The sequence below is a fragment of the Scylla paramamosain genome, chromosome 6, assembly GCF_035594125.1.
Source record: "Scylla paramamosain isolate STU-SP2022 chromosome 6, ASM3559412v1, whole genome shotgun sequence".
Lineage (NCBI taxonomy): Eukaryota > Metazoa > Arthropoda > Malacostraca > Decapoda > Portunidae > Scylla > Scylla paramamosain.
In genome coordinates this window covers 30,529,497-30,546,996 of record NC_087156.1, presented here as the reverse complement: position 1 = coordinate 30,546,996, position 17,500 = coordinate 30,529,497, and the positions used below count along the sequence as shown (strand labels likewise).

At 44.8% G+C, this 17,500-nt stretch overlaps 1 long non-coding RNA gene across 2 annotated transcripts in view; it reads left to right on the top strand.

The window, feature by feature from the left end:
• Positions 1-17,500, top strand: part of LOC135101134 (uncharacterized) — a 209,814-nt gene that overhangs the window by 166,408 nt on the left and 25,906 nt on the right. For both annotated transcript variants that reach the window (XR_010269054.1, XR_010269053.1), the window contains one exon: positions 13,301-13,386. This is a non-coding gene — a long non-coding RNA (uncharacterized LOC135101134). The remainder of the gene's footprint in view (positions 1-13,300; positions 13,387-17,500) is intronic.

The following is a 17,500-nucleotide window of genomic DNA, read 5'->3' as shown; positions in this document are numbered from 1 at the left end:
ACACACACACACACACACACACACACACACACACACACACACACACACACACACACACACACACACACACACACACACAAGAAAAAAAAGTAACATGCGCAGTGTAATCCAATTTGCATCACTTGAAATCCACTTTGAAGGAGAGGAAAGAGATTCTCGAAGAAAAATGCACCAAAGAAGTGGTCAGACTAAGTACTTAGGTAGAAATTATAACGCCACTAATAAGACTGACCTTGTGAAATCGGAGTATTAAAAAGATAACGTCGCTGCGTGGCCACAACAATGAGGCAGAGGCGTGGAAATAATGCTGCCTTGGTATAATTTTAGCAGTGATGGATAATATTAGGTTTAACTCGCCTCATTTAGCTTGAGTCAGTTTAAGGCTGCTTAGGGGAGGTCAGTGCTGCCAAAGGTGGAAGGTACGAACGAAAAGTGCTGGCAATTATTGCTGAGGTACACGGACAAGGCAAAGAAGGAGGGGCAGGGAGGAGAAAATTTGCTATGTTGTCAGTGGTGTTTAGCGGATGGAAGAAGGAAGCAGACGTAAATGTACCTGGGGTATAATGCAATGAATAAGAAAATCTGAGACTGTAGTCAGGGCAATGGCAGAGGAGGCGGAGGCGGGAGGAAGGGGAGCATTCTTTGGCATGGTGAGGGGAAGGAGGGTGGAGAAGAGATAAGACAAGGTGTACGTCCTTTGGCAGGGAGACACTGGAGGTGAGGGAGGGCTTGCCAGGGGACGCAGGAGGGTGAGAGGAGGTTGGCAGGGGAAACCATTGAACTTGTCACAGGCGAGGGCAGTGTACGGGGCTCCAGAGACTCAGAGGAGGCGATAAATGTTAACAGAAGAGACGGACGAAGACGAATGGACAGTTGACAGGGACCATGACACAGGCTTGCGGGACGGAACATTAGGGACACAACAAAGAACGAGCAAAGCAAACAAGGTATGTAAGGGGAGGGAGGGTGCTAAGAGGAGAGGAGTGGTAGGATATCTGATAGCGTGAAAGGAGATGTATGTACCCTTGAAGCAATGACAGGAGGCCTCACACGTGTCACTTCTAGGCAGCCCCGAGTCACCCGGTGTAGTTTAGGCATTACTTAAGTAAACTGTACTCATACTAATACTAACCTGCCCCTCCTGACTTGGTCCTCGCCTCGAAGTTGATATAGTACAAGCACACGGGACTAAGTTTCCTTCCTAGTCAAGCTAATTCAGGTTTATTCTCGTCTCATAGCTCTGTTGGCAAGCCACTCGAGTGACGCCGAAACATTACCGTCAAGGAAGTGACATTCGTATCCCTGTGCCGCTGTTCGGTGCGACAGGTGTGAGGCGGAATTAAGAAGACCACCAGGTGAGCAGGGGCGTATCAGGTGGACGGGGAAGGCGTGGGGGAGAGGAGAAGGTTGTACTACATATCCAAGTATGCTGGAAGGGAGGAGGGAAGAATGGAGGGAGAGGGAATGATGGAAATAGGGAAACATTATTTGTGAAGAGAGGATTAGCAGATGAGAGAAATTATGTGATATTTTCTTTAAGGTGTTAAAAGAAAGATGGGGACGAAGGGAAGTGGGCAGCGCGTTTTTCATGATTCCAAACGTTTTTCCCCTATTTTTCTCTTTGTAACCCTGTTATGCGTGTCTTCCTGGCCAGAATTACTTCCTGTGCGTCACTTCACTTTTACACTAGCCTCTCAAGACGCGAAGACCCACCGCATGATGGCGCGGGATGCCTTTTACGGATCAAGGAAGTCCCGGTTATTTGTGTGCGTTCATAACTTAATTGCATATCTTTCCAATCCGTTACTCGGCTTCCCTTAGGTATATAATTCGGAGCCTTGTATACGAGCGCTTTTTTATTTCATGTTTTGTTTTTGTCTGATTTTCCTGCTCGAAAGTCTGTTTTAGTTTAGATTTGTTTGCTTAGTTTACCTATTTTAGAGTATCGGGTTGATGGACCTTCCTGGCGGCCTTCCACGCTCCCTGTATCATTTTTTATATCTCTCTCTCTCTCCTCCGGTGGTCTTGTTTGCAGACGGCGCGGCCCAGCACGGGAGTGAAGGTGCAGGGCGGGCGGAGTGAGCAGTAGTAACACGCCTCATCGACTCCTCTCTTTCCTGACCCACCTTGTCTCCTCATCGCTGCCGTTCTGCCTCGATTTTTCTTTCCTCATATTTTTATTTATTTCTTGTCTTATATTCCTGCTGCATTGGTTTCTGAAAAAGAAGTATGTAATTCAAGACTTTTTTTTCTTTTTCTTTTTCTTTTTTTTTTTTTTTTTTTTTTTTGCTACAAGAGAATCTTCTTTTGAACCTCGTCGGTGGCAAAAATGCAGTTTCTTTTTTTCGTTTAATCATTCATTTTCATCTCGACGTTAACACTTTTCTTACATGCATTCTCCTCCTTCCTTTACGCACAGCTTTTCGCACCGTCCTGTAAGAGCAAAAGTAGAGAGATATATTGTGAAATTCATGTCCCGTGTTCTTGTCCACTATTTAGCGAGTTCATTTAATTATATATTTTTTTTTCAGTGTTTGCGTGCTAAAGTAATATAGAGGCGAACACCCGCCACTCTGATTACCTAACGTTTTAGATCCAAGAGGAAAAGCCACATTAAGTTCTTCACATCGGCTGGAGATCTTCCCTGGTCTTCCCTTAATTGCTACACGTTTATGAGGAGGAGGGAGGAAGATGATCGTTGTGTAGAAGAAGAATTAAGGAAATAAAAAAAGAGAGAGGAGGACGCATTATCTTTCACCTAGCAAAACGTCTTCATTTCAACACTAAATGGTTTTGGTAATTACGGTCGGCGGACATTTTCCTCGATAACAAGACATTAAAAGGCTTGGTGGAGCGAGCACTCAGTCACCTTTCCTTCTCTCCCCGGGGCGAGGTCGGCGCCGTGCCCACCCACCTGCCGCTCCGCCCATTTTAGTTTCCCGCTGTTTTGGTTTCCTCTATGCAACATTATGGGCCGTAAAATCCGTATCTGATTATTTTTTTCACTCGAACCACCGGTAAGAGAGAGAGAGAGAGAGAGAGAGAGAGAGAGAGAGAGAGAGAGAGAGAGAGAATGGTGAAACGGATACCGAAGATACACACACACACACACACACACACACACACACACACACACACACACACACACACACACACACACACACACACACACACACACACACACACACACACACACACACACACACACACACACACACACACACACACACACACACACACACACACACACACACACACACACACACACACACACACACACACACACACACACACACACACACACACACACACACACACACACACACACACACACACACACACACACACACACACACACACACACACACACACACACACACACACACACACACACACACACACACACACACACACACACACACACACACACACACACACACACACACACACACACACACACACACACACACACACACACACACACACACACACACACACACACACACACACACACACACACACACACACACACACACACACACACACACACACACACACACACACACACACACACACACACACACACACACACACACACACACACACACACACACACACACACACACACACACACACACACACACACACACACACACACACACACACACACACACACACACACACACACACACACACACACACACACACACACACACACACACACACACACACACACACACACACACACACACACACACACACACACACACACACACACACACACACACACACACACACACACACACACACACACACACACACACACACACACACACACACACACACACACACACACTCTCTCTCTCTCTCTCTCTCTCTCTCTCTCTCTCTCTCTCTCTCTCTCTCTCTCTCTCTCTCTCTCTCTCTCTCTCTCTCTCTCTCTCATGCCGGGTTGCTGTTTTGATTCACTCGAGGACACGAACCCAACCAGTGGCATTTCCAGGCCCAGAAGTAATTAATGGAATAATATATGTAGTCAGCGTGGCGGTTTTAAAGAGGCTGCAGCTGCGTTGGCACCTCGTCCCTCGCGTAAAACTCACTCCTCGAGCCGTGCGTCCATTCTTCTTGAGCGAGGTGATGGTGTCCCCTGTGTGGCACACCTGTGACGGGACGCCACAGCATAATGTCACTCTTCCTCATTTTCTTGGGAATTTAAGGTATAATTACTTTTTTCATTGAGCATTTAAATATCAGTGGCATTCACCTGAAATTAAATTAGATCCAATATCGTTTAGTTAGCAATATTTTCTGCCATTCCTTTTGAAGTTAGGGTGTAATACCAAACATTCACTGCGAAGATTTTCTCATTTACATGCATTTTCACTCCATCTAATTTAGATCACCTTCATGGGTAAACAAGACAAGAGGCGTGCTGGTGTTATTGCCAAAACGAGGCGCCTCCCCGCGGGGCTTGGCGGACCCACGGCAAGCGAAGGCCACCTTGAGATGGGTGGGGCTGGGGGCTGCCTTCGGTGAGGGTCAAGGGGCGTGGTGCAGCAGCCAGGGGCAAGTGGAGGAGGCGTGTGGGTTGGGAAATGAAGCACCACTTTGAACCCACATGTAGTGACCCTCCTCCTCTTGCCTCCCCCTCCGTACCCTCCCCGCCTCTCCGCTTTGTTAATGATGTCCACTCCCCAGGGCGTCGTCTCCTGCCGGGGATGGACCGACGGGAAGAGTAAGGACATTTCTAGACAGTTTTTAGTACTCTCGCTGAATGAAAGTGATTCGCGTAACGAGTCTTGAAAGGTTACTTACATTTTTAGTGCAACAATTTGTGGAATTATTCATCATACTGAGAAGTAAGGAACAGCAGAGTGATTGTGATGGCGCTGTCACGTAACTTGCTAGCTTCTGTTTTATAGCGAGGAATCTTCATCGTTTAGCTCAGGAAGAACGACAAAGCAAGGCACGTTTCCTCGCTTCTATGACGTTTGCACCTGAAGGGTAACACGGGACAGCCTCTTTGCATTCAATCACATCTTCAGCATTTAATTTCACTGAAGGTTTTGGTGTAAAGTAGCAAATATTTCAGCACAAGACAGGCTCTTTACATTTAATCATATCAGCACGTAAATAAAACAAAATTTTTACCTCGAAACAGCACGGCAGGATGTGTGGCGCCTCTCGCACACTCCCCTGGTGAGGGCGGCGGGACAGGTTGCAGGTGCTGACGCAGGTGTATTGACGCTGCCTGTCCGCCGCCGCCTTTCTGCCCGCCAGCCCTTCCCGGAAACACTCTTGTTCCTCTCGTACCTATTTGCCTGGTGGAGCACGAGGCCCGAAAAGGAGAATGGAGAAAGAAAGATTGGAAGCACGAGATGGAAAGTATACGTAAAGAAAATTGCCATATAAATGAAACAGACCATTTCCCTTAGAGAAGTAAACGAAAAATACTGCGATGTGCGACGCCTTACAACACTAAAAGCAACGAAATCTTTATAAACATCGACAGGAAAGAAAAAATGAAAAGAATAGATTTAGCAATTTTTAGCCAGTATAATGCTTAGAGATGGCTATGAAACAAGAAGTAAGATATCAGAGTGGTTAGTAGTCAGGGAGGGCCATACCAAATCACAAGGAAAGTATTAAAGAAAGGATTATTGGTTCGAAACAGACGTGATCAGGAGAAAGATTTAAACGAGATGAAAAATGAGTGATACGGAAGTGGGTAGGTGCATGGAAGGAGTCCGCAGAGAGGTTCAGCAGGACGGTAATGAAGGGAAGAGAAGGTTGCAGTAACTCAACCGGCTGACGCTGACGCCGCAAGTAAGTGAGCCTGGGCGGGAGAAGGTCGTGTGCTGGCTGTCGTGAAGTGGTTCCCATCCCTTACGCCTTCCTTCGTTCTCTTCTTTCACTGTTTCCTTTACTCCTTCCTTTTCAGTCAGTTCTATCCTCCATTCTCATATCTTTTCATTCTCTCCTTCGCCTTGTCCTTTTCTATTTTCCCCTTTTTTCCTTCCCCCTTCTTTCCTCCCTTCATTCCTTCCCTCACCATCCATTTTATCCCTCACAGCCACACCCTTTCACTCCTACATCACCCTTCACTCCTTCTCACCAGTCCTCTCAGCTAAAATAGTATAACTTTTAACGGGAGATTTTAGTGTGTTTTTTTTTTTCTTTTCGTATCTGTAAAGGTGAAAACATTAATTTTGCCAACTCAATTACTGGTGGTATTTTGATTTTTTTTTATATTTTATTTATTTATTTATTTATTTTTTGTGTGTGTGTGTGTGTGTGATTTTAAATGTTAGTGTTCGATTTTGTTATTCACTTTTGATGCTTTCACACTTTTGATCCTGACGTTAGTTTATGAAGGAACTTTGAATTACATTATGAAAAGTTCCCCCAAATCTCTCTCTCTCTCTCTCTCTCTCTCTCTCTCTCTCTCTCTCTCTCTCTCTCTCTCTCTCTCTCTCTCTCTCTCTCTCTCTCTCTCTCTCTCTCTCTCTCTCTCTCTCTCTCTCTCTCTCTCTCTCTCTCTCTCTCTCTCTCTCTCTCTCTCTCTCTCTCTCTCTCTCTCTCTCTCTAGCCGCAGATCTTCCCTCATCACTGTAGGAGTTTATTAAGCTGATGATCTCGGTCAATGCAAGGCGAAGAGGAGGGAGAGGAGGAGGAAGAAGAGGAAGAGGAAGAAGAGGAAAAAGAAGAGGAGGAGGAGGAGGAGGAGGAGGAGGAAAAAAGGAGTGGGGAGGAGGAGAATGAGACGTCCGGCTCTTAAAAAAATTACTGACATATAACAGCGGGAGAGAAAGAAAGAGAAAAAAAATGTGAGAAACAAGTAAGAGAAAGGAAAAAAGATAAAGGTAGAAAGAAAACGCACGTTTCTGCATATAATTTAATTTACCGAGTCAACAACAATCTCTCTCTCTCTCTCTCTCTCTCTCTCTCTCTCTCTCTCTCTCTCTCTCTCTCTCTCTCTCTCTCTCTCTCTCTCTCTCTCTCTCTCTCTCTCACACACACAGCACCACAATGTCAGCGTCCTCTCACTCTCCCAGACGTTCTCAGGTGCTAACATCAAAGCAAAAAAAATTACCCAACCCACTTTTCAGGCCGGGCCGTCCGCAGGTATTTACAGCGTCATAATTACCTTCGTTTAACCAGGTAATGAAGCTGAGAGGTGCCAGACTTACCTGATTTACTGCCCAATCAGCGTGGGGGAGGGCGCGGCGAGGTCAGGCTGGAGAAAGATGGTTAGTTTTAAGGAGGAGGGAGATGGCTGGTCCTGGGGTGATGATGGCCTCTTTCTGAGAAGACACCGACGCGGGGGAGGAGGAAAGAGGAAAAGGGAGGAAAAGTTAAGAAGGAAGAGGAAGAAAGGGAGTAAGCTTGCCGTGAGGGAGAGGAATGATGAGATCTATCGTCTGGGAGAGTAAGGAGCGCTGGGTTATGAGAAGAAGAAAAATATTGAGATATCCCTGAGTTCCCATACGTTCTCTCTTGCCCTGAAGTGCCGCTCGGTGAAAGGCCGTCAGTACCAGCACTAATGTGACGTGGATTGCCTCCCTTGGCACGCTCACACACCCGCCCCGCGCACACCACGCCGTGTTGCGCGAACCACGGAGAGTAACGGCGGTGAAGGAAGGGAGGTGTTGAACTAAAGCAACGATGACTGCAGTTTTTGATGCACTTTCTTAATTAAGAATGGTTTTGAAAGAAAAATATGTAAAGTACACGATGAATTTACTTCTTCATTTATTTTTATTTCATTGTATCTCAAAAATATTTCTTGCATTTCTTTAATTTACATCTTTTAGTCAAGTCTCTTTTCTATTTATAAATCCATTTAACGAAAACGTCGTGTTTTCTTTTTGTGTTTAATGTAAGAGTCAATTTGGTTCTTTGCTTATTTGTCTGTGTATTTGTTTGTTTGTTTTCTTGTTTGTTGGTCTGTCTGTTTGATTGTTTGTACATTTTTTTGTCTGTGTGTGTGTCTGTCTTTCTCTGTGTGTGTGTCTGTCTGCCTGCCTGACTGCCTCTGTCAGTCACTTTATTCCTCTGTTTTTTTTGCTCTTGCTTGTCCCAACTCTTGTTTTTTTCTCTCCTCCTCTTGTCAACAATGTACCGATAAAAGAGAGAGAGAGAGAGAGAGAGAGAGAGAGAGAGAGAGAGAGAGAGAGAGAGAGAGAGAGAGAGAGAGAGAGCCAGCCAGCCAGCCAGCCAGCAAGCCAACCAGACAGGCCTGCACCATCTTTCTTCCCTTGGTAGTGAAATCCTCGTGGGCCTCGTGTCCCGCTGAGGGCGAAACGAGATGCCGCCGCGATGTTCACGTCCATTGCGGGGCTCCATTTGTGAGGCGATCTGAGGAATGGCCGCTATCAACTGAATTTTCCTGCCATCATGCCTAGGAGATGAGTGAGAGAGTGAGGGAGGCAGGCGGCTGGTAAGTGCCTGGGATGGATGGCGGGGTGTGAGGAAGTGAGCGAGTGAGAGAAGTGTAGACAGTAGAGAAGCGGCTTTGGTCGGTTGTGGATTGTGTGAGAAGTGAGTGAAAGGAGGCGGCGTGTGTTGATGACGAGTGTGAGCGAGTGTGCGAAGTGAATAAGATAGATGGAAGAGTGGCTTTGATTGGTGCTGGATTGTGAGGAGTGAGTGAAAGGAGGCGACTTGTGGGGATGGCGGGTTGTGAGTGAGTGAGTGGCTGAGGGAGGGAGGCAGACAGGTAGACGGTGAGAAAACGGGTGGTATGAATGGTGGAGGGCAAGAAAGGGAGTGAGTGAGTGAGCTGGTGGAGGTGAAGGCGAGGGAGGGAGAAGGCGGTGGTAGGTGGATGGAGGTTGCAGAGAGAGAGAGAGAGAGAGAGAGAGAGAGAGAGAGAGAGAGAGAGAGAGAGAGAGAGAGAGAGAGAGAGAGAGAGAGAGAATAATTATGTACTCAACATGTTTGACGTTTTTTTATATATATATATTTTCATTTCCCTCACACTATTTTATTATTATTATTATCTGATAAGTTATCCGGTTTCTTTATTCAGCATTATATATTATTTTACTATTTACTCAACTGTTTATTTTTGGTTCGTGTCAGTACCTCCCTTTCTCTCAGTGTTTATTTCGTATACGCGTGATATTTTCCATCTCTTCCTTTGTCTTCATCTTATTATCCCGTTTGTCAGAATTCATTTTCGTAGATCTTTTAAGTTTTGACATTAACCTCGCCCATCTTCCTTCCCGGGCCTCCATTCGTGCCCAGATAATAATGCTCCTCTTTTTTCTTCTTATCTCCCTCCATTCGCATTCTTTCCGTTCCTCTCAGTCGCTCTCTCTCTATCCCCCTGCTTCTCCTCCTCCTCCTCCTCCTCCACCTCTTCGTCTTCTGCTCCCATTTCGACGAGGCCACATACCAAAAGCATTATGTTCCTCCTGAAGCATCGTCGCCTCCTCCTCCTCCTCCTCCTCTTCCTAAACACTTTTATCGCCCTCCTTTTCCCCCACCGTGTCCTCTTGGCATGTCCTCCTACGTTCCTATCCTCCACTACTCTCACTCACTCATTCATCCTCTCTCACCCACACTCAAGTAAATACTGACGCCGCTACACACTCGGTAACTCTCTCTCTCTCTCTCTCTCTCTCTCTCTCTCTCTCTCTCTCTCTCTCTCTCTCTCTCTCTCTCTCTCTCTCTCTCTCTCTCTCTCTCTCTCTCTCTCTCTCTCTCTCCAGCAACTTGCAACTCACCTCAGCTTGTCCTGGTTCTCACCTTTTCACTTCCCACCTACGTACGCACGCGACCAGACGGCATTTAATCATTTCTCGCTTTCATGTGTCCTCCTCCTCCTCCTCCTCCTCCTCCTCCTCCTCCTCCTCCTCCTCCTCCTCCTCCTCCTCCTCCTCCTCCTCCTCTTCTACCCACGTAGTCGGTTATGAGTCCGGCAAAGCAAAGCCGTTAGTGAATGATGTGTTGGTTTAGTTTTGACGTAGCAAGAGAGGAGTATTTTTGACTCTCTCTCTCTCTCTCTCTCTCTCTCTCTCTCTCTCTCTCTCTCTCTCTCTCTCTCTCTCTCTCTCTCTCTCTCTCTCTCTCTCTCTGCGACCTATCTTAAAAGTGCTACTCTTAACACTCTGTACCCACACACACACACACACACACACACATTATTATAGTGACGCCAGAATGCAGACGGACCAGAGGCATGTTCAGAGAGAGAGAGAGAGAGAGAGAGAGAGAGAGAGAGAGAGAGAGAGAGAGAGAGAGAGAGAGAGATTACTCGTGTCAATAAAATTTAAAGACACCACGCTCCACCCTTGCCCTCATTCCTGCTTTATGCCTTGACTACGTGTACCATATGTGTAGAAATGCCGGTAGCCTCGTGATGAGAGAGAGAGAGAGAGAGAGAGAGAGAGAGAGAGAGAGAGAGAGAGAGAGAGAGAGAGAGAGAGAGAGAGAGAGAGAGAGAGAGAGAGAGAGAGAGATTGGATTAACTATAAAAAAACAAAGCAATAAACATGTGACTATTCAACTTACATCCCCTACTTACATATAAAATATTTCTTTCATTTCTTTACATTTGTAGTATTAATCTGTTCTTACATGAAATGCACAGCAGTTATAATTAGGATGTTCCTGTAAATGATTTATGTATGAATAATTAATGTGTTGACAGGAGTTACTTCCGTGATTCCATATGAATTGACTTGAAATGGTTGAGTTTTTGTCTGTAAATGAATGTCTAGCCTCCTTAACTTGGTGTGGAAGTTGTTTGCGTGGAGGTTAAGTCTCGTCCAGAGAGAGAGAGAGAGAGAGAGAGAGAGAGATGGGACTCCAGACAGACAGTGTTCGCTCCTGGAAGTGTTGCTCAGGAATCAAGTAAGCTGTTGCCATACTTGCTTTCTCTGTATTTTATTATTTTCATCAATGTTAAGTCCTTTATTCTGCTCAAAGTATATTAATTGTCTAGTTTCGTAAGCGGATCAGGGAGCACAATACTCAAGGAAAACTATAACACAATGGAAGTGACTGCAGAAGCTTACTCAACTTCTGGCCACTTGACGTATTGGTGATTCTGGTGCCTTTCTGCCTTTTATATCAGTAGTAACGATTTTAAGACTGGCAATATGATAGAGACAGCAGTTATTTAATAGAATATTCTATAGAGAAATAGACAGAACTACACAAACCTTTTCATGCAAATGTCGAATGGCGCTTTCCTCTCGTCTAGTCACTGTTGGCAACGCTTGGAAGACTGACGATATGATGTATAGGCAGTAGTTGTTTGTCCGCTAGAAGATTATATATAAGGAAAATGGATCACCAGAGGCATAAAGCAAGCCCTTCCAACTGTACGTATAATTACATTTACCTTTCCTTTAGTCTTTGGTAACTGGAAACGGTACAAAGACAATTATGATGTACGCTTATTCTTTCCTTGAGAAGATTACGGAGAGGAAAAAAAAAGAACAAAGACGTAAGCCAATCCTCCCTTGCATACTTGAATCACGCATTCTCCTCCTCTAGCCTTTATTAGTAACAGTGAGAAGATTGATGTTAAGATTCAAATACTATTAATTTTATGTGCTGGAGTGAAAGAGAGTCACAGATCTTAAATAAAACTCCTTCATACATAATTACAATCATGCTTTCTTTTTCTCTGGTCTATTAGTAACGATGGGAAAACTGATATTGAGATTTAGATATTTTTTATTTTGTTCTTGTCATCTGCTAGGGAAAGTAAGACAGAAACCTAAACAGACTCTTACAAGCACGCACTTCATCTTCTTCTCTGTTAATTAAATACCATGAATAACGAAACTATAAGCTCTACCATGTGTAAGCAGGCAAAACGATCAGGTCTTCACGGAAACTTGCTTACGGTCAGCTACACGTCAGATGAACGGAAAAATGGTCGGTCAAGGAAAACGTGCTGTTATATAAGTTAAGAAGTGAAGAGAATATGATGGCGTGAATTAAGGAAAATCTGTGTAGAAATTAATGGCGAAGCTGTTAGGCGGGATTATGTCTTATGCTTGCATGTGTGTGTGTGTGTGTGTGTGTGTGTGTGTGTGTGTGTGTGTGTGTGTGTGTGTGTGTGTGTGTGTGTGTGTGTGTGCTTGTTCGTGAGGTTATGAAGACAGTAAGACATGAGGGATCGATGCGGCTGCTACCTTCAAACACACACACACACACACACACACACACACACACACACACACACACACACACACACACACACACACACACACACACACACACACACACACACACACACACACACACACACACACACACACACACACACACACACACATACAATTATACAAAACAAACAGCGGTAAGTAGATGACAGTTCTAAAATCTTGTGCTCTCTCTCTCTCTCTCTCTCTCTCTCTCTCTCTCTCTCTCTCTCTCTCTCTCTCTCTCTCTCTCGGGACGGACAGACGGACAATCGCGGTCTAATTCTGAAGGGTTGGAGATGAGGATATTTTGCAAGCCGTTCGGACATCGACACGGATATTTGGACGGGCGTTCTCGGGGCCCTAACGGTACAGGGGTTAAGGGTGTGGCCGCGGGTGGCCTCTTGATATTTGATGCTGTCCTCCCTCTACTATCCAGAGGGAGGCGGGGATGGAGGAGGTGGAGGAGGAGAGATGTCAGGAGGCAGGGAGGTGCGAGGTAGGGAGGGTTGGGTGAGTGGGAGGCAAACAGAATGACCGACAACAGATAAATAGAAAAAGGAGACCTGGCGGCAGACGGACAGATAAATAGAGAGGCGGACAGGTTCAGGTAGGGGAAGAAAGTTGTGAAGTGTATAGGGTGGGCGGGTATAGTAGGAAAAGGTGAAGGTACCGAGAGAGAGAGAGAGAGAGAGAGAGAGAGAGAGAGAGAGAGAGAGAGAGAGAGAGAGAGAGAGAGAGAGAGATTTATAAGAAAACATTCATATTCCTGGCACCTTTAATTCACATCTCATATTTCACCCCAAATATAAAGGTTGTCTCTCTCTCTTAGCATACGCTTCCTTAATTTGTGAGTATAATGTTTGGGTGTTTGTTTCTATGTCTGTCTGCTCTCTCTCTCTATCTCTCTCTCTCTCTCTCTCTCTCTCTCTCTCTCTCTCTCTCTCTCTCTCTCTCTCTCTCTCTCTCTCTCTCTCTCTCTCTCTCTCTCTCTCTGGAAGTGCTCTACTTTTACTTATCCCTTTCCACTGATCGGCATTTTCTGGATCATTTAACCATTACACATTTTCTTTGACCTACTTCTCCAGTTTTATACAACTACCTGACCCTTTTTTTCTCCCTTGCCTCTCTCCCAGCCTCTCCTGCTTCGCCCGCCTGGTGTGACTCAGCCCTGGTCCCGGCGGTCAGTAATGCCGTAATGGGAGCGTTAGCAGGTAGAACGGTAGGTCACAGCGCCTTCAATTTTGTATTTCGACACCAGTTACTCTCTTAAGTGGAACCGGGTCACGTTCTGCCTCAAAGGTTAGCGCGGGGACGAGGGGTCACTGCACTATTTCATGGCAGCGATTGGTGATTCCCTCTACCCACGTACTGTACCTTCCTTCCTTCCTTCCTTCCTTCCTCGTCGTCTCTTGATTGTTGTTCCGTTTTCTTTTCTTTGTGTCTTTCGATTTCTTTTATTGTCCTATCTAGATTCACTCTCTTCATTTTTTAGTCTTTTCTTTTTCTTTCCGTTTCATTTCATTCTTTGTTTCTTCCTTCTCATTTCAATATTTTTTTCTCGGTTTTCTTCCTTATTTATCTTTCACATTTATCTTCTTGTATTTATTAATTTTTTTTCTATTTTCTTTTTTACTTTCATATACTTACCTATGCTTTGCTTTCTTGTCTGCATCTTTTTTTTTCGTTTTCTTTTCTTATTCTTCATTTTGTTTATCGCATTGCTCTCATTCTTCGTTTTGCTCCTTTTACATGCCTTTCAGTTACCACCTCATCTCAAAACTTTTCTCTCTTTATCCCTTTCTTTCTTTTTTCCCCCTCATTTCATTCCCTTCTACCTCCTATGCTTCTTATTTTATTTTTTTCCTCTCCTTTATATCCGCCTTTGAATAACTTTCTCCCGTCTCTGCTTATACCAACCTCCATTTACTTTTCATCTATCTCACCCGCTCAGTTCCCTTCAGTCATTCTTGGTGTTCTGTCTTCTTGAACTTTGAGCAAATAGTAAAGTTGCACCTTGCTATCTACACTCTCACATTTATAACCGCTTGCCTTGGAAAACACACTCCAGTAAATAGCATTTCTTAGCTCACCCTTTTCCTCCTTTCTCCCCCTCCCCCTACTCCTCCTTCCCCTCCAACGGACCTACGGAGCTACCACCACACGACCGACCTCTTACCCCCTTCATGCCCATAAAAGGACCTTCGCATTATCCCCCACAGCCCCCGAAAAATAAATCAGGCTAAACTTATTAACCTTCCCTCGCCCCCACACACCTTTCGCCTTCCCGCGCAGGTGTGTCGCTGCACGTGGTCGAATTCTGCAGATATTTGCCAGATTCCGGGAAGATGCTCCTCGTTGACTCTTGTTAACCTCGCATGGGCGGCGGCAAGGGTCACGTGGTATTCGGGTGAGATCAGGTTAGGTCACGCGCCTCACTCACCCGTTGAAAGAATAGAAGTAATTTTCTTTTTCTCTCCCTTTTTTTTTTTTTTATAGAGTTAAGTTGTGTTTTATTTTATGTTTGCGATACTTTCTCTCTCTCTCTCTCTCTCTCTCTCTCTCTCTCTCTCTCTCTCTCTCTCTCTCTCTCTCTCTCTCTCTCTCTCTCTCTCTCTCTCTCTCTCTCTCTCTCTCTCTCTCTCTCTCTCTCTCTCTCTCTCTCTCTCTCTCTCTCTCTCTCTCTCTCTCTCTCTCTCTCTCTCTCTCTCTCTCTCTCTCTCTCTCTCTCTCTCTCTCTCTCTCTCTCTCTCTCTCTCTCTCTCTCTCTCTCTCTCTCTCTCTCTCTCTCTCTCTCTCTCTCTCTCTCTCTCTCTCTCTCTCTCTCTCTCTCTCTCTCTCTCTCTCTCTCTCTCTCTCTCTCTCTCTCTCTCTCTCTCTCTCTCTCTCTCTCTCTCTCTCTCTCTCTCTCTCTCTCTCTCTCTCTCTCTCTCTCTCTCTGCGCCTTTGCTGGGAACGAGGCGAACTCAAAACCCGACCAGTCTTGTTCGGTTTATTCGGTCACGCTCGAGTGTGTGTGTGTGTGTGTGTGTGTGTGTGTGTGTGTGTGTGTGTGTGTGTGTGTGTGTGTGTGTGTGTGTGTGTGTGTGTGTGTGTGTGTGTGTGTGTGTGTGTGTGTGTGTGTGTAACCTAATTTATGTTTTTTGTCGTGTTTTTTTTTTATATATATATATGCATTGTACTACTTTTTTTGTTTTAACTTTTGCATGGTTTCATTGTTTGTGGGTGTTTTTTTTTGTTATCTTATTTCATCTTTTTCTTCAGCCTTTTTTTTTTCTTTGCCTATTTTTCTGCTTGGTACTTTTTTCTTATTTTCTTTTTTTCTCTTTTTCTTTCTTTTCTTGTTCTTCTAGTTCTTGTTGATGTTCTTGTTCTTGTTCTTCTTCTCTCTACTCCTCCTCCTCCTCCTCCTCCTCCTCCTCCTCCTCCTCCTCCTCCTCCTCCTCGTTCCTACCTGCCATTGAGTCTGTATATTTTTCATCTTCCCGTGTAATCTGAATATTATTTGCCTGAACCCTTCAATTTATTTAAGCTTTCGCCTTTTTCCTCACGCAGTATTTATGTTCCTCCACTTGTACTTTGCAAACCCTTCCTTTACGTGCTATAAACACAGCTTATTTCTCCATTTTCCACTCCATTTCCTCCTATTTTTCCGTCGTTCCTTTTTCGTTTTAATTTTAGATCTTAAGCAACTGTATTTAAAATCTCCCCATTTCCCTCGCCAACCCTCTCTCCCTCTTTCTCTCTTCCTTTTCGTAACTTTCTCCTATTATCTCCTTCTCCTCCTATTATCTTATTTTGAACTGTTAACGAGAGTCGCCTGTTAGAGAATAAAGAATTAGTTTGCGTACCTTAGGGGAGAAATATTATTGTTTTTATTTTTTTGTAATTTTGTTCGTGGAGATCAAGATGTGCGCTTACTTACCCGGGCGTCTTGTCCTCTTTGCCTTGTATGTGATAATTATATCTTATTCGTCTCGTATCTTCTTACTTTTACATAGCACACACATTTCTCTCTCTCTCTCTCTCTCTCTCTCTCTCTCTCTCTCTCTCTCTCTCTCTCTCTCTCTCTCTCTCTCTCTCAACGCAACGTAACGCTGAGTGATTGATTTAACATCTCGTATTGTAATATTTTTCAAGCTCATTCTTCGCATTTTTCTATTTTTTCTTTTATGGTGTGACTCAAATGATTGATATAATATATATTTGTATTCGTGAATTCTTATGGTTTTATTGTTCTATGATTGGAGATTGATGGCTGCTCTCGAAACACACACACACACACACACACACACACACACACACACACACACACACACACACACACACACACACACACACACACACACACACACACAAGCGAGAGCACACACGGACACACACATAAATACACCAGAGAATTGAATACCAAACCCAAAAACAGGAAAGAGAAAGGAGGGCGAGGAAAAGGAATGGGAGGAGAAGGAGGAGGAGGAGGAGGAGGAGGAGGAGGAGGAGGAAGAGGAGGAGGAGGAGGAGGAAGAGGATGAGGAGGAGGAGGAGGAAAAGGAGAGACCACACTCCGTCTCCACACACACACACACACACACACACACACACACATCCAGTCTAGACACACACGGATAGGACCACACGCACGCACGTACTCACATCTCAACACACACATACACAGACCCACACACTCACACACACGCACTTTCACTCGTGCACGGAGACTCGCTTGTAATTTTCCTTCCCATTCTTCATGTGTCAACCACCGTGTTCTCCTTGCCTTCTGATCTCCTGACAGGCCGGGGCAGGAGTCCGGTGTACTTAGGTGGAGACGGTGAGTTTAGAGTGGAGGCTGTGGGAACGAACGGAAGGAAGGCTGTGGGTGGTTGAATTGTGTGATATAAAGTGTTGTAATGGAAAAGCTGGTTGAAATAGAGTTTTGTAATGTGAAATGATATTATATAAAGGCCATATTATGTTAAAGTAATGCTCATTGATGTGGTGTGATGTTATGGGAAGGCTGTTTGGTGTTGAACTAATGCAGTGGGACGGGAGGTGATGTGGTGATGCTATGTATAGTTTGTTTGATGTTAAAATAATAAGGCTTTGAAATGTGAATTGATGTTAGTTATAGACTATATATGATGTTGAAATAGTGTTCTGTGATAGAATGTGATGTTACGGGAAGGCTGTTTGATATCGAACAGGTGATGTGGAGGGATGATGAGTGACGTTATGTAAAGGCTGCTTGAAGTTGAAATATTGCTCTGGAATGTGGAATGATGCTGTAGGATGACCATTTGATGTTGAACTAATGCTGTGGGATGGGAGATGATGTTATGTTT